Genomic DNA, 16,344 nt, shown 5'->3' with positions numbered 1-16,344 from the left:
GAACTAGACCTACTAGACATCTGTAGAGCATTGCACCCCCAAACAGCAGAATATACAGTCTTTTCAAGCACTCACGGATCCAAGATAGACACATGATTGGTCACAAGACAAGTCTCACTAAATTTAAAAATATTGAAATTATAAAAAAAACACTTTCTCTGAGCATAATGGAATGAAGCTGGAAATGAATAATGAATGGAAGAAGGGAAAATTCATAAATACATGGAGATTAAATAGCACACACTTAAATAATCATGGGTCAAAGAAGAAATTACAGGATAATTCAGCAAATATCTTGAGATGAATGAAAATGAGAACACAGTATAGCAAAACCATGGGACACCACAAAATCAGAGCTGAGAGGGAAACTTATACCCCTCAATGCTTACATTAAAAAAGAAGAAAAAGCTAAAGTTGAAGATCTAACTGCACACCTGGAGGAATTAGAAAAAGAAGAACAAATTATTCCCAAACCAGTCTGAAGGAAAGAAATAATAAAGATCAGAGCAGAAATAAATTGAGAACAAAAAACAATAGAGAAAATCAACAAAACCAAATTTGGTTCTTTGAGAAGATCAACAAAATAGACAAACCTTTAGCTTGATTGACAGAAAAAAAGAAGATGCAAATAAATAAAATCAGGTATGAGAAGGGGGGGAGGCATTACCTGTGATCCTGCAGAAATAATAGACATCATAAGGGGACACTAAGAACAACTGTATGTCAAAAAACTAGACAAAGTAGATGAGATGGAAACATTCTTACACTGATCTGAGAAGAAATAGAAGTCCTCAACAAACCGATCATAAAAGAGAAGAGATTGAAACAGTTACAAAAAATCTCCCAAAGATGAAAAGCCCAGGACCAGATGGCTCCACAGATGAATTTTACCACTCATTCAATGACAATCTATAATAATACCACTCTTGCTCAAGTTTTTCCAAAAAAGTTGAACAGGAAAGAATGCTACCAAACTCATTTTATGAAGCCAACATCACCCTAATACCAAAACAAGATAGATACTATGAAAAAAGAAATTGCAGACCAATAGCTCTAATGAATATAGATGCAAAAATCCCCAGCAAAATACTTGCAAACCAAATCCAAAAGCACATTAAAAGAATTATACACCATACTCAAGTAGGTTTTATCCCAGGCATGTAAGGGTGGTTCAACACAAGAAAATCAATTATTGTAATAAACCACACTAATAAATTGAAGAAGAAAATCACATGATCCTCTAGATTGGTACAGAAAATGCATTTGAAAAAATACAACACCCTTTCTTGATAAAAACTCTTCAAAAGATAGGTATAGAAGAAAACTTTCTTAATATGGTAAAGTGCATGTATGAAAAACCTCTAACTAGCATTGTATTCAATGGTTAAAGATGGAAAGCTTTCCCATGGAGATCAGGAACAAGTCAAAAATGCCTGCTGTCCCCACCGTTATTCAATATTGTGCTGGAATCTAGCTAGAGTAATTAGGGTAGATAAAGAAATAAAAGGCACCCAAATAGGAAAGGAAGAAGTAAAGTATGAACTATTTGCTAATGATATGATCCTATATCTAGAAAATCCTGAAATATCCACAGCAAAGTTACTTGAACTAATAGATGAGTTCAGTCAAGTTGTGAGATAAAAGATTAATATGCAAAATTCAATAGTGTTTCTCTACACTACCGATGTGCAATCTGAGGAGGAAATCAGAAAAAAAATTCTGCTTATAATAACAACTAGAACAATCACATATTTAAGAATAAACTTAACCAGGGACATAAAGGCCCTGTATTCAGGAAACTACAAAACATTGCCAAAAGAAACAGAAGACTTAAATAAAGAAAAGGATGTTCTGTGTTCATGGATTAGAAGACTAAATACCATTAAGATGTCAATTCTACCCAAACTGACTTACAGATTCAACACAATCTAATAAAAATCCCAACAGCCTTTTTTGCAGAAATGGAGAGCCAATAATGAAATTTATTTGGAAGGTTAAAGGGTCCCAAATAGCCAAAAATGTCTTTAAAAAAAGAAGAACGAATTTGGAGGACTCTCACTTCCTGACTTTACAGCATATTACTTAGCTACAGTGGTAAAAACAGCATGGTACTGGCATAAAGACAGATACATTGACCAATGGAGCCAAATTGAGAACTCAGAAACAGGCGCTCACATCTACAATCAAGTGATTTTTGACAAGGCATTCAAGCCCTCCCAGCTGGGCCAAAACAGTCTATTCAACAAATGGTGCTGGGAAAGCTGGATTGCCATATCCAAAAGAAGGAAAGAGGACCCCCTACCTCATACAAAATTAGTTCAGAATGGATCAAGGACCTAAATATAAAAGCTACAACCATAAACCTCCTAAAAGAAAATGTAGGATAACAACTTCATATCTAGTGGTAGGAGGTAGTTTCTTAAACCTTACATCCAAGCACAAGCAACAGAAGAAAAAATATAAATGCGACCTCCTAAAAATTAAACACTGTTGCATCTCAAAGGACTTTTCAAAAGAGTGAAAAGGCAACCCACTCAATGCGAGAAAATATTTGGCAATCACATATCCAATATGAGTTTAATATCCATGATGTATGAAGAGATCATACAACTCAACAATAAAAAGACAAACTACTCAATTAAAAAATGGGCAAAAGATTTGAAAAGTTAGTTGTCCCCATAAGAAATACAAATGGCAAAGAAACACATGAAAAAATGTTCAACATCACTAATGATTATGGAAATGCAAATCAAAACTACAACATATCATTTCACACCCTTTAGACTGGCCACTATTAACAAGTTGGAAAGCTGTAAATGTTGGAGCGTATGTGAAGCAATAGGAACACTTATCCACTGTTGGTGGGAATGTAGAATGGTGCAGCCACTGTGGAGGACTGTTTGGCAGTTCCTAAGGAAGTTAGATATAGACTTGCCATGTGACCTGGCAATGCCATTACTAGATATATACCCAGAAAAACTGAGAGCAGTGACATGATTAGACATCTGCACACCAATGTTCAGAATGGCATTATGCACATTTGCCAAAAGTTGGAAACAATCCAGGTGTCCATCAACTGATGAATGGATAAACGAAGTATGATGTATACACAGGATGGAATATTATGCAGTGGTAAGAAGAAATGAACTCAGGAAGCATATGACAGCATGGATGATCCTGGATGCCATTATGTTGAATGAAGCAAGGCAGACACAAAAGGACAAATACTGTATGACTGAGCTACTATGAACTAAATACATTGTGTAAATTCATGGAATTGAGTATTAGAACATAGGTCAGCAAAAAATAGAATGAGAGTAGAGAATGGGAAGCTGAGGGTTAATCTGTGCAGAATTGCTTAAAAGGTTGTTTGTAAGTCTTTGTAAATGAATGGAAATGGTGAGAGCACATCATGGTGTGGTATGGTATGACAGTGGTTGAAAGGGAAAGTCTAAGAACATGTATATATTACCAGAAAGAAAGCTAAAAAATGTAACAAGGGACCGTATAACAGAGTGAAACCTCATGTAAAATACAAATATGGATGATATTGCATATATGACTGTTTTTACAAACTATAAATACAAATATACTAGAGAGAAGGAAACAGAATAACAGCTATGTACAGCAGGGGAAGCATAGAGAGATTGAGAGATGATGAGTTTTGTTTGTTTAGTAGTTTTTTGTTGATTATTATTATGGGAGTAATGAAAATGCTCTAAAAATGATTGACATGATGAATGCACAACTATTTGATTATTGCAAATACCATTGATTGCACGCTTTGAATGGATTTATGCTTTATTATGTATCAATAAAATTGATTTAAAAAATTCTGCACAAATAAAGCATTAGCTCCCCCTTCTCTATGTTCATTCTATCTCCTGGTAACGTATGATTTAGATTTTAACTCCAAGAGTTTGCTCATTATAATCAGGTCAAATTAGTGAGACCATATAATATTTGTCCTTTTATGCACATACATTTTAATACTTCAGTTAATATTGACAACAGACTCCAATCCAGCATTATAGGGTTTATTCTCACTTTCCCCCTTTATTTATCTGTAATTTCTTTCTGTGATAATGAGCTACATGGCTCCTATTAGCTACAATTCATTTCCTCATTTGTTTGTATGGTACTCATATAAAATTGTTTAAGATTTTCAGACCTATACTCCCGTGAGAAGCAAATTAAGGAGCTACTGTGGGGATAGTGGGTGTAGTGGTTGAGTGTCTGCTTCCCATGTTCAATCCCCAGTTCCTACTGAAAAAGAGAGAGAGAGACACTGGCTATTTTCCAGATTGCTTTATAAAACAGTCATACTTAATCTTCTCAAGAAACAATAAAATAATTATTTGAGGAGCATGCATAGCTCAGTGGTTGAGCACCTGCTTCCCATGTACGAAGTCCCAGGTTCAATCAATGGTACCTTCAGGAAGAAAAAGAGTTGTGTTTGTGTATAGACTTTTTTGTCCTTAGCTTTGCAGCATCCAGTTAAAACATGGTTTTCCAAAGCTACTTAGGTCAGCTCCTTTCTACCCCACCCCTTTTATTGTGTTTATATGATTCATTTTACAATCATTGAATTTCTTTGTCACCGTATGACTTCTATCTTAATTTACCCTCCACATTCTGGTTGGTATTTTAAAAATTCAAATACATTAAAATTCACTCTTTGTTGTGTACTGTTGTATGGATTCAGAAAAATACATGAAGTTCCATCATCCCAACAATTCCCTCATGCTGCTCCTTTGTAATCAGCCCTTCTTCCCATCCCTGACTACTGGTAACCACTAATCTCTTTGCTGTCTAGATAGTTTTCCCTTTGCTGTAAATAATTTTGCTTGTTGAAAAGCTAATTGCTTTGAAAATTTTGTTTTCTTATTTAGAGGAAACAATGATTCAGATGAATGCTGCCAGCATGAACTGTTAGAATTTGCTGTGGATCTCCTAATAATATTAATTACTTATACTACTGAGCACATAAGTATATGTTGGACACTGTGCTTAGCGTGATTACGGGGAATGTCATTGAATGTTCACACCCTTTCTGATAGGTACACCTATTTCCATTTTATTGATGAGGAAACAGGCTCAGAGAGGGCCAGCGACTTGCCCAGGTTTACTGAACTAGTTGTGGTGACATCCTCAGTTTAACCCAGCTGGTTAAGCTCTTTCACCATTCTTTTACTCCCTTCTGAAATAACTAACACCTATTGAATATGTATGCACCAAGAACATAACAAATAGTGTGTTCAAATGTGTCATGTGGCTTATCTCAATCCTCCCATCATTCTGTGAGGTCATTGTACCTCTTGCGCCATTTTGCAGCTACAACAAGGGCAGAGAGGGTTGTTGTGTTTCTGACTCCACCCAGCTGGTTAAGTGATGATTTCCTTTTGATCCCCAAGCTGCCTTACTCCAAAGTCCATCCCCTAACCACTGGTTCTCTGAACCAGAAGGTTAGGGCTTTAAGAATTAAACCAGTGTCTTGCCTGACTATGGGGCAATGAACAAAAATGTCCACTCATCATTTAGTGGAGATGGATGGGTATGCAGCCTGGGCAGTAGACTGAAATTCCATCAGTCTCCATCTCCACTTGGGAGAGCAATTGGAAGAGATTGAAGCCCTAAAGCCAGTCAGGAATTCCAGGAGATATTACGTAAAGATAACAGCATTTGGAGGTAGGTCTCAAAGAAGATAGCAGAGAGTCAGGGAGGGGGTGCTGCTGTGTAAACTGCTTACCCCACCCTACTTCACAACCAGCTAACACCCCCAAATAACACCTTAGGTGCAGTTGGTTCAAATCCACTTTGGGCAGTGTGGTCATGAGGTTCTGAGTAACCTCACCTGATGGGTCATCCAGTATTTGTTCCTAGGTGACTAGCATTTCGATGCACTCAGGACCTGGTTTAGCTGTGGCCTCACTGTGTGAGTTGGTCACACCATACTGCATCTATGAGCCCTAGTTTCTTTATAAATTCTGTTCTCACGTACTTTAATACTGTTGATGTGATATTCAGATGAGAGCAGAAATGCCTAATGGAGTTCCTTGCATGCAGATTGTCCACAAGGAAAGGAAGCCTCTGGATCTTGTTGGTGGTCTCCCACCCTCCCCTTCACTCTCAGCTTTGGGTGCAATATGCAACTTCTCCACGGTGCTTGGTTTTTGTGCAGATCACGGTCCTGATGGTCTGACCAGGCTCCGTTCTCCTGCTTGGAACCCTCAGGACTTCTGAGGGACTGCTGAGTATCTTGGCACTGGCACTGGCTGTCCTTGGAAAGAAAAGAAAACAGAACTTGGGAGTCATAAGCTTATCTCTCAAGTTGTGCCTTCCTAAAGGGACACTGAAATGAAACGCCCCTTCTCTTCCATCTTCTCTAGCCATCTTGCTTCTCAGGACTGTGGGCAGGCTAATCTGTTTGAGCCTCAGTTTCCATCTATGAAATAAGCATGGCCACAGAACCTACAGCAGGTTTACCATGAGGATCATGTAAGAAACCATCCTGGCTTAATAAATATTAGCTGTTTATAGGAGGTATTAGTGTTATTACCATTATAGTTTGGCTCTGGTTCTCAGGATCTCCTAGTCTCTTGTAGCTACTTTTCCTGCCGCTTTGACTTCGGATGGCTGAATTGACAAAGCTGCAATTCAGAGCTGTCTTTCTGCAGCCTTGTCATTCTCCTTTGTAGGCCTTTTCATTTCCAGTGCTACCAATCTCCACTGTAGTTCCTCTCAGACTTTTTCACTGAAACATTTCTAGCATAAGAGGATGTGTAGTCCAGGGTTTGGTGGGGGCGGGAAGGAATAGTGAAGAGTAAAGGAGAGGATGAGGAAATCTGGGGCTGTAGCATGAGACAGCTTGTTCCTACTGCAAGTTCATTTTTATTATTTATTAGAACTCTTGGGCTTCCACTTATAAAAATGCGTTTCACAATTTTACATTCTAATTTATTATTGACCCATGTGTGTCTTAATGTAGCAATCCACAACGTCCATGTCAGAAAGAAACCTTAGCGTTCACCTGTTGTGCCAGGAGTGTGTACACAGTCATCCTGTCCCTCTAGGCACAGCCTGGCAGACCCATGGATGTATGTGCACTGAAGTTTTTATAAGCTAGATCCTGGAGCAGTGGGCATCAAAATTTAGCATGCCTAAGACACAACTGGGGAGCTTACCAAAATGTAGCTTTCTGGGCCCTGCTCTGAGACAGTGACACAAGTTGTCTGCAGTGGGGCTCAGGAATCTGTATTTTTAACACATTTCCCAGGTCAGTCTGATGTAGGTCCTCTGTGGCCCTCCTTTGGAGAAACATCATGCTTGATGATAGTGTCTGAAACCCTGTGTCCAGTTACTTTCCTTCTTTTCATCTCAGCCCACTCTCCAGGCCCAGCCCCTGGGGTCCAGCCTCCTCGGAAAACCTCCAGGTCCTAGCGCATGGTCTGTTCACTCTTGGTGCATCTGGTTGCCCGCTTCCATTTGCTTGTGTTGTTCTCCCACCGTGTGCGCCGCTCATCCTTCTAAGACTCAACTGAACCTTGAGCATCCTGCTGTTTGGCCCATAGCGTGGCATAGTGGTTTATGTGGACTTTGCCAGTCAAGGGTGCCCGGGCCGGTCCACCGCCTTTGTTTTCTGGCAGTGTGCATGTGAACTAGTTGATTACTCTCTCTGAGATTGTTTCCTGATCTGCAGAAAAGGGGTCCTTAACCCTACCTATTTCTATAAGTTGGCTATGGGACTACATGAGACAATGGCTATGAAATATCCAGGTCAGAGTTAATCCTTCCCGTGTGCTTTTATTTTTTTTAATGTCTTTTACTGACTTGATTGCTGTAGCAGTTTAATATTATTTATGAATTCCAAAAAAGATATTGATTATATTTGTACACTGGTCTGTTCTTCTGAGTGTGGTACCCTTCGATTACATTAAATTAAAAGGTTTTACATTTACTTGATAAGTCACGATTAGGGCTTTGATTCGACTTAACTCAGTTTGAGTCCGGCCCCCCTGGTGAGCTATATAAACAGACACTCACTCTAGAAGAGACACAGAAGAAGGCACAGAAAGAAAGAGAGCTCCATAGACAAGGCAGAGGAGAGAACTTGGTCATTTCTGTCCTTCCATGTGACAGAAAGGAGGAGGCTCAAACAACTGAAGCCCTGGGGAGAGCTGCACCGTTCATCTGATAGTTTGCAGCTGAAGAGACCAGAGCCCTGAGCAGCCGAGAAGGCCCGGAAAAAAACAAGCCCCCCAGCCTACAGCTGAGATTGGAACAAGCTGGGCCCAAGGAGCCTTAAGGGGAAGAGGAAGACTGAACCCTCATAGAGATCAGCTACCATTTCACATGCCCCAGATAAATACCCTTTATAAAGGCCGACAGATTTCTGGTACTTTGCATCAGCATCCTTTTGGCTGACTAATACAATTGTCACTTCTGTTAGTCTGTAAATTTCTTGACAGTGGGCAAGATATCATAATTTGTGTAGCTCCATTGCTAATCACAGGCACTACTGTCTAAGAGGTGATCAAAAACACTCACATATGCAAATACACATACACACAGATGCATAAATAAATACATGGACACATAGGTGGATAGATGTATTTTTAAAGAACCTGTACTATATCTTGAATGCACAAATGAATCTGATAAATACACTAACCCTTTACTTTGCTGTTTTCACCACTTTCTCAATTGAGTTCATCCTTTAAGATATACCCTGCCTTGAAGCCATCTTCCTACATTGGCTATTTGTCGCGTCCAGGCTTATATTCTGCCGAGTCGGCATTCCTGCAGCCTCCCTTCCCATTAATGATTGACTGACAGTGGGGTGGCCGATGTGCTGAGTCAGCGCCCCAGGGAGGCACTGGCTCTTCTTCCTCTGAAGGGGAGAGTAACTCTATCTTTTCAGTTAATTGGATGAGAAAGCCATTGGTCCTTTGTCATTCATTCTGCCAGCTTTTGCAAAATGTGATCTGTGTGGCAGGGTGTGAGCATATAAAAATATCTCTTATCCTTTATGCACCAAAGCTTCTGACAATGGACTTCAGGATAGGTAGATGAGAATTAGTTAAAGAATACCCAAATACCCACAAAAAGAAAAAGAAAATATTTTCAGCATCTCTCTCAAAAGTTAAGAAACTTAACTATTGGAATTATATAAACCACAGGTGTTCTCTAGTGAACATTAGCGTTAGAACATACATGGCTATTGGGAAAGTGTTTGCTGTAGCTTAAGGGATACTTTGGAGGCGTGAAAAACTTCAGGAGGAGTAAGCCTCTTGCTCTGTCAAGACTAGCTGTGCTTTTCTTGTCCTTAAGAAACAGAGTGTTTGTTTTCTTTTGTCGTCCTTGATTTCAAAACAGAAGTTGGAAACTGGTGGCCCCATAGGCTGTATTTGGCCTGAAGAGGTGTTTCGTTTGAGCCACACAGTTTATTTGCTTGTATTATTTGTCAACATTTTTTTAATTGAGCAAGTAGTTACTGGGCACCTCCTGTGTCAAGCACTGCCGAGAATACAAAAGTTAACAGAATAAGGTCTCTGCCCTCATGGAGCTTGCACTCTACTGAAAGAGACTAACAGAAAACAGTGTATGAGGGTGGGGGTGGTGAAGAAGAGGTAAGATGGCCGGAAAAGGCCTCTAGGAGAAGGGGGCTTGTGAGTAAAGCCCTGGAGGAAGAGAGGATCTGCAGAAACCAGGGTTGGCATGGGGATTGAGGGGAGGGGAGGGAGTGTGAGGAATGTGGGTAGGTGGGAGCATTCCAGGAGGGGAGAAGAGAATGCCAAAGTTCTGGGATCAGACCGTGGGTGGCCTATTTGAAGAACAAGAGGTGGGTGTGGCTGGAGTGGACACAGCATGGTGGAGCATAGAAAGGCTGTGGGCGATCAGATCCTAGGTAGTCCGTTAGGTCACAGGAGAAGGGCCCTGGATGTTTCTGTGACTGAAATAGGAAGCCACTCATTAGACCTGCTCTGACTCACGTTTTACCAAGATCACCTTGGCTTTCGGGGTGTGGGTGGACTATCGAAGGTCAGGGGCAGAAGAAGGGAGACCAGTTAACGGGTCTTTGAGGTAATCCAGGAAAAACGTGACCGTGGTCTGGGCTGGGGGACTACCCGTGGAGGAGTGAGAAGGCACTGGATTTTGGCTGTATTTTAAATGGAAGGCAACAGATCAGCTCTAGGGGGCAGGAACACGTGTAGAACCCAGGATGGCACGGAGGATTTTGGTCTGAGCCACTGGGAGAAGAGAGTTGACATATTTCAAATCCTTATTCTGAGTTTATTTTAACCCACGAGTAGTTCACATTGTCACATGCTTAAGGCCATTTTATGACTATCAGACACCCCCTCCCACAGCTCCTTAAATCTTGGTTTCATCTGGGCAATTGTCATCTTCAAGTAATAGCTCTTCTAGCTGACCGTTTGCTTGGCTTGCGGCTTTGAGGGAAGGGTGATAAGAAGTAACCAGCTTCTGATAATCTAGGGACACGTGGGGCCAGCAGATATTCTGTGAGCAACTTAATTTTGACAAGCCCCTTGCTAATTGATTTCTTGTGGCGTTTCAAAGTCCCAGTCAGTCTTGCCAGCTGATTCCAAGGGAGGACTCTGAAGAGGCATTCCGGGAATCTAGTGAAAGTTCCCGGCAGATTTCTGCTTCAAGGCTCTAGGGCTTTAATGTCCTCTCGCATAAATGTGCCCTCTGTGGAAACAGCTACAGAAGCTGGTGCTTTATGACACCTTCTCACACGTGTGTTGAGCCTGATACTCTTTTTGCTTCAGCATTTTTTTCATTTCTACCTCCTTGAGGTTACTGTCACTGTCCTCCTCCAGTTGTCCTCCTGCATAGTCTCTTCTTTTGCCTTCGAGGTCTTCCTGAAATGATAAAGCCAGGGAGCCAGGGACTTTATTAAAGTCCCTGGGCTGTACCGTCTCCACCTCTGCTAGTGCCTGAGCCAGGCACTTTCCAAATCACCGCTGCAGGGAGGCAGTTTCCACCCTGGGGTCAGCCGTGTCATCTTTAGCCAGTCATTCAGGCCCTCTGAGCCTTAGTTTCCTTACCCTCGAGACCCTTCCCCTTTGCTGTGTACCTCCTGAGGCCCCTGTGGTGTTTTAAGACCAGGTAATTTGGCATCAGCAACTGGGACTTTGCTTCCCTCACAAATCGGAAGGTCTGGCCCTGCCGGCCTGCGTCCTCCCATGGCAACAGGCTTCCCTTCCAAGGTGGCTGCGCTGTCTAGTCTGTGTGTGCACCTGCCTGGGCTTTGGAGGTATGTGAAATTGCAGTCCCCAGCTGAAGGCTTTTGCACGTCTCTCTGTGGATCACCTGTGCTATGCACATCACTGTTGGTATGTTTTGAAACACAGTTTGTGTGTTGCTATTTTTTTCTTATCTGAAAGTACAAATACAATTCACCAGATGGAGGAGAGGCAAAGGGAAAAAAAGGAGGGTCGCGTACCTCTCCAGCTGAGTTAGGAAGCGCAGTAGGACAGGCTTTGAGGACGCTTCTCTGTGCCAGATGCAGGATAGGATTGCTCTGTGCTTGCTTTTGGCACGTACCTAAGCCTTCCAAGAATCAGCGTCCTCTACATTTGCTCTCGGATAGTTTACAAGGGATTCTATGCCGATGATCACACTTGAGTAGTGAAAAATGTGGACAGCAGATGCCTGGCGTGTACTTCTCATCCATTGGTCAAGGATTAAATTCCTGGAGAAGCGTGTACCCTAAGCAGATTCGGCTTTGTCGGAGGTTCTGAATCCAAGGTGAAAAGGCCGTGGGAGCTGGTCGCAGGCAGGGTATGCGTGTGCCTACACTGGATGGATGGTTCAGGTTGAGCAGGATTTGTAGGAGATGGAGTAATGCAATTACTATCCTCTGCTAGCTCTCTGTGGGACGTTCTCACAGATCAGTGGCAAAGTGTGGGCAGGCTATTTTCTTCCCCATTATACTGTGAGATGTACAAACCTTCCTACTGATATTGCCAGGGAGAGATTTTATAAAGGATTATGAGACTGCTGTTTAAAAAAGTGATTTCCAGTTAAATACCTTTCAGTCTTAAAATGGTAAGCTATCAGAAATGGAGGGAAATTCCTCCATAATAATTGCTTCTCAAGGAGCTTAGCTTGATTGTCTGATAAACAACCTTAACTTCTTTCTTTAAAAAATTTTTTTTTTCCTATGACAAATGAGAAAAGAATTCTGCGATTCATTGAACAGTCAGATTTCCAATATGGTGTTTACTTGCATTTTCCATTTCTGCTGCAGCCAGGAAATCAAATCCAAAGGATTAAATACCTCATTTGAAATGTAATGGAGAATTAAACAAAAAAAAAAAAAAAAAGAAAGTTTGTAAGGAAATTAGGATGACTTCATTTTTTGGAAAGTCCAGGTTTTCAAATGATATTTCAGAGAGGGAACGGATGGAGCCCAGGTGGCCCAGGCACCAGAACCAGGTGTGTTAGACCCCCTCACCTTTCTGTCGGTGCCAGGAGATGAATTTTCTGACACCCATCACCCAGCTAATAGTGTCCATGTATCGAGTGCTTTCACTGGACCAAGCCCAGTGCTTTTTATCTCCTATCAGACTTAATCATTACCATTCCTTGAAGTAAGTATTCTCATTAGTCCCATTTCAGGAGAAGGAAACAGACATGGTCCCAGGGCCACTCTGGAAACCATCTTCCACGTGCATTCAGGCCCATAACCCAAGCCACTGAGCTCGCGGAACCCGGACTGTGGCTCTACCTCCCCTCACTTAATAAGCGTGGTCCTCCGTTGAACCGTGGACCTTTCACCAGGCATCTCCAGACCTCGAAGGCTTCACATTCATGCCACTGCCACCGCAAATGTATGCCAAGGTCTGTTAGAGATCAGGTATTGGGCTAGGGGCTGAGGGAAGAAAAGAGCCCACGGACAAAATGCCTGCCTTCATGCCACTTGGATTCTCATGGGGAGACCGACTGAGAAGCACCTTGAGATAGATACTAGGACAGAAATCGAGAGAGATGGTTATGAGGCCCGGCTCGGAGAGGGTGGTCAGGGAAGGGCTTTTGGTGAAGATGAAACTTGGAGGGAGGGACAGAGCCAGGTATGCCAAGAGCTTTGGGAGGAGCATTCCCGGCAGAGGGGAGAACAAGTACGAAGACCTGGGGATAGGTGTGCATTTGGCCTGTGTGAGAAGCGAGTGGCATCAGGTGTGGCTACAGTGGAGCAAGCATGTCAGGGAGGGATCCCTTGGTGGGATTCGGCTTAAAAAGGTAGAACAAACCTATTGTGTATCTTAGGTTATTCTCTTGCTCTCTTGTTGGTTTTAAAGTTCTTTTCTCTTTCTGCAATATTTTTTTTCCTCCTCTACCTTCTTCAAGCATTTGCTCCAATCACCATTCATAAAAATAAAAGAATGTTCATGGCTAATCCATGCCTCTTTTTATTTTTATTTATTGTTTTAATCCATGCCTCTTAATTCAAGAACTGTTTGGGTATCCTAAGCCGAGTGTTGTGGAAGGCAATGCAGGAACTCAAAAGAAATGGAGTGATGGTCCCCGCCCTTCATGTGTTTGAGGGGCTTTGGGAACACGTAGCCTTGAATTCCAAAAGTGAAAATTAAGTTGACCTTGCAGAAATGAATTGCAGGTTAGGTGGTGCTTAGCCTCTAAAGGAGATTCATGTGGGACCTTTTCAAATAATTCTGTTCACTAGTCAATTTTAAACCACCCTGCATCCTGGCGAGGACAGTTTATGGTTTTGTTCACATCATAGATTAGGAAATCAAGACCCAAGAAAGGTCACACTATTAAATAAATGTTGGACAGTCAGAGAGAGAGCAGATGTTAATAGCAAATTCCCAGATGAGTGACATTAACTTGTTATCTCTGTAATAGCTCCTTTGGCTTACATTTGTAAAACTTAAATACATTTTCTACATTTTTGATGAAAGAAATGAAGGTTTTGGTGTGAATATTTTTCTTCTTCAGAAAACTGGATTAGGTAAGCATATATTGATAATATTCTTGGCGTTCTAGAAGTTTCTTTGGAAACTCGTGTAGTTGAATGTTTGTCTAATTTTAGTGTGCTTTAGATTACTCTAGAGCTATGCTGTTTAATACCATAGCGACCAACCACATGTGGTTACTGAACAAGTGAAATGTGGCTGATCCAAATTGAGATATGTTGTACATATAAAATACACACTGTCTTTGGAAGACTTAGTGTGAACATATATTGTAAAATGTCATTAATAAGTTTTAAATTAATTTCACTTGTTCATTTTTTGCTTTTTATCATGTGGCTATTAGAAAATGTAAAATCACCTGTGTGTCGTGCATTGTGTTTCTATTGTGTTTCTATAAATCTGGGAAGACTTCTGGCATCAGCCATGGTGCCATAACTGACACCATTGCTTTCCTACTGGAAGTAACTATAAAACTGAATGAAAAGTATGAGGCTGCTCTTTTCAGGCATTTCCGCAAAGGCAGTATGAGGCTGTGATCCTAGAGAGAAGGGAAACACATGAGCTGAGCTTCTTGAAGGTTCTGGCTTTCTGTCCAGGAACCCTTTTCGGCTGCAGTTCAGGTGGGCAGAGCCAAGCAACATGGTGGACCCGCTGAGCAGAGGAGGTAGAGGAGGAGATGGGAGCTCCAGGCTGCAGAAGTGGAATTGGAGGGGGGCCAGGCAGAAGAGTCCAGGAGAAGTAGCAGCTGTGCAGGGGGTGTACATTAAGTCTTCATGGGAACTGGCTGCAGATCCTTGGCTGCATTGCCTATACTCTGAGTGGAACCTTCATCAGACTTAGCAGAGATCACTTGATGCAGAGCTGAGAGCTAAAGGGAGACCTTAGAATCTACATATCAAGGAGGATGCTGAGCAACAAGAACTTCCACATATTGTTGGTGGGACTGTTGTAAAACAACTAAATGTCCTTTATAGGAGAATGGTTAAACCAATACATTGTGGTATAACTATACAAAATAATGCTACTAAGCAATATAAAAAAAGAGAAAAATACTGATGTATGTATTGACATGGGTGAATCTCAACATGCTGAACATAAGAGGCCAGACACAAAAGCATACATACACTTCCATTATATAGTCTTCAAGAATTAACTAAGAATTAGAACAGTGATTGTCTTCCGAGGTTTAGGGCCTAACCAGGAGGGGCCATGGGTCTTTCCAGGGTGATGGAAATGAGGTACATCTTGAATAGAGTGATGGTTACATGTGTGTACACATTTACCAAAACTTTTTAAATTATGAACTTAAGACCTAAGTCTTTCACTGTATGAATATTCTATCTCAATGAAAAATACTGCCTTCAAAAGAAGACTCTTGACTAGGGGTTTAAATCTGACCCAACACCAGTTTTTGTAAATAAAATGTTGTTGGTACACAGCCATATCCATTCATCCACATATTATCTACGTTGCTTTTACGCTAGAATTGCAGGGTTGAGTAGCCGAGAAACAAACCTGATGATGGAATTGCCTAAACTATTTAGTAACAGGCCTTCACAGAAAAAGTTGACTAACCCTGTCTTTAATGTAATTTTTAAAAATGCAAATTGCAACACACACTTGGAGAGCATCTGATTCTGAACTTCTGGCATAGAGGGCAGAAATCTACAATTCTATCCCATTACCCAGGTGACTCCAAAGCAGGCGGAACTGGGGTGGGGGGCAGAATTAATGCTTTCAAAACTCACCATATCAATATGTAGCTACTCTCTTTTGTCATAAAGATATTTTAATGACTCATTGAATTTGTTCATGTTGGTGCCATAAAAACCCATTTCCTCTCCACAGCCTTCTATGGAAAGTGAGAGAAGTTCATCCTCATCATTGTTAGGTAATCATCCTTCATACCTTTGGAGAGCCTCATATGTGCTGGCATCATTAACACATTTTCCCTGCAGCTATTTGGCTCTCTGTAGGCGGCTGCTTGAGAGGTTAAAGACATGATGGGGGGCGGGGAAGGGGGGAGAATTTCATAAAACACTTTCCGTGCACGACTAGTGGATAATGACGCTTAAGAAGCTTGAACCAATGTATATGAGGTGCAGAGGTGCCCAAAGATGTACTTACCAAATCCAATGGATGTGTCATGATGATGGGAACGAGTGTTGTTGGGGGGGGGGAGAGGGGGGGTGGGGGGGTGGGGTTGAATGGGACCTCACATATATATTTTTAATGTAATATTATTACAAAGTCAATAAAAAAAAAAATTAAAAAAAAAAAAAAGAAGCTTTACTTAAAACTGATCTGGCTTCATGATGATTTGAGCTTGCTCTTTAATTAGTTTATAGTCTCATATATTGTTTTTTTTCTATCATTATTT

The 16,344-nt window shown here is 41.3% G+C and overlaps 1 protein-coding gene and 1 pseudogene across 31 annotated transcripts in view; one reads left to right on the top strand and one right to left on the bottom strand.

Annotated features, from left to right (window-relative positions):
• RBFOX1 (RNA binding fox-1 homolog 1) overlaps positions 1-16,344 on the top strand; it is a 1,470,157-nt gene that overhangs the window by 85,806 nt on the left and 1,368,007 nt on the right. The window lies entirely within an intron of this gene.
• Positions 10,494-15,966, bottom strand: LOC101435592 (DPY30 domain-containing protein 2 pseudogene; annotated as a pseudogene).

This window comes from Dasypus novemcinctus, chromosome 23, assembly GCF_030445035.2.
Source record: "Dasypus novemcinctus isolate mDasNov1 chromosome 23, mDasNov1.1.hap2, whole genome shotgun sequence".
Taxonomy (NCBI): domain Eukaryota; kingdom Metazoa; phylum Chordata; class Mammalia; order Cingulata; family Dasypodidae; genus Dasypus; species Dasypus novemcinctus.
The sequence above is the reverse complement of the archived record's forward strand: the minus strand, read 5'-3'. Positions and strand labels throughout refer to the sequence as shown.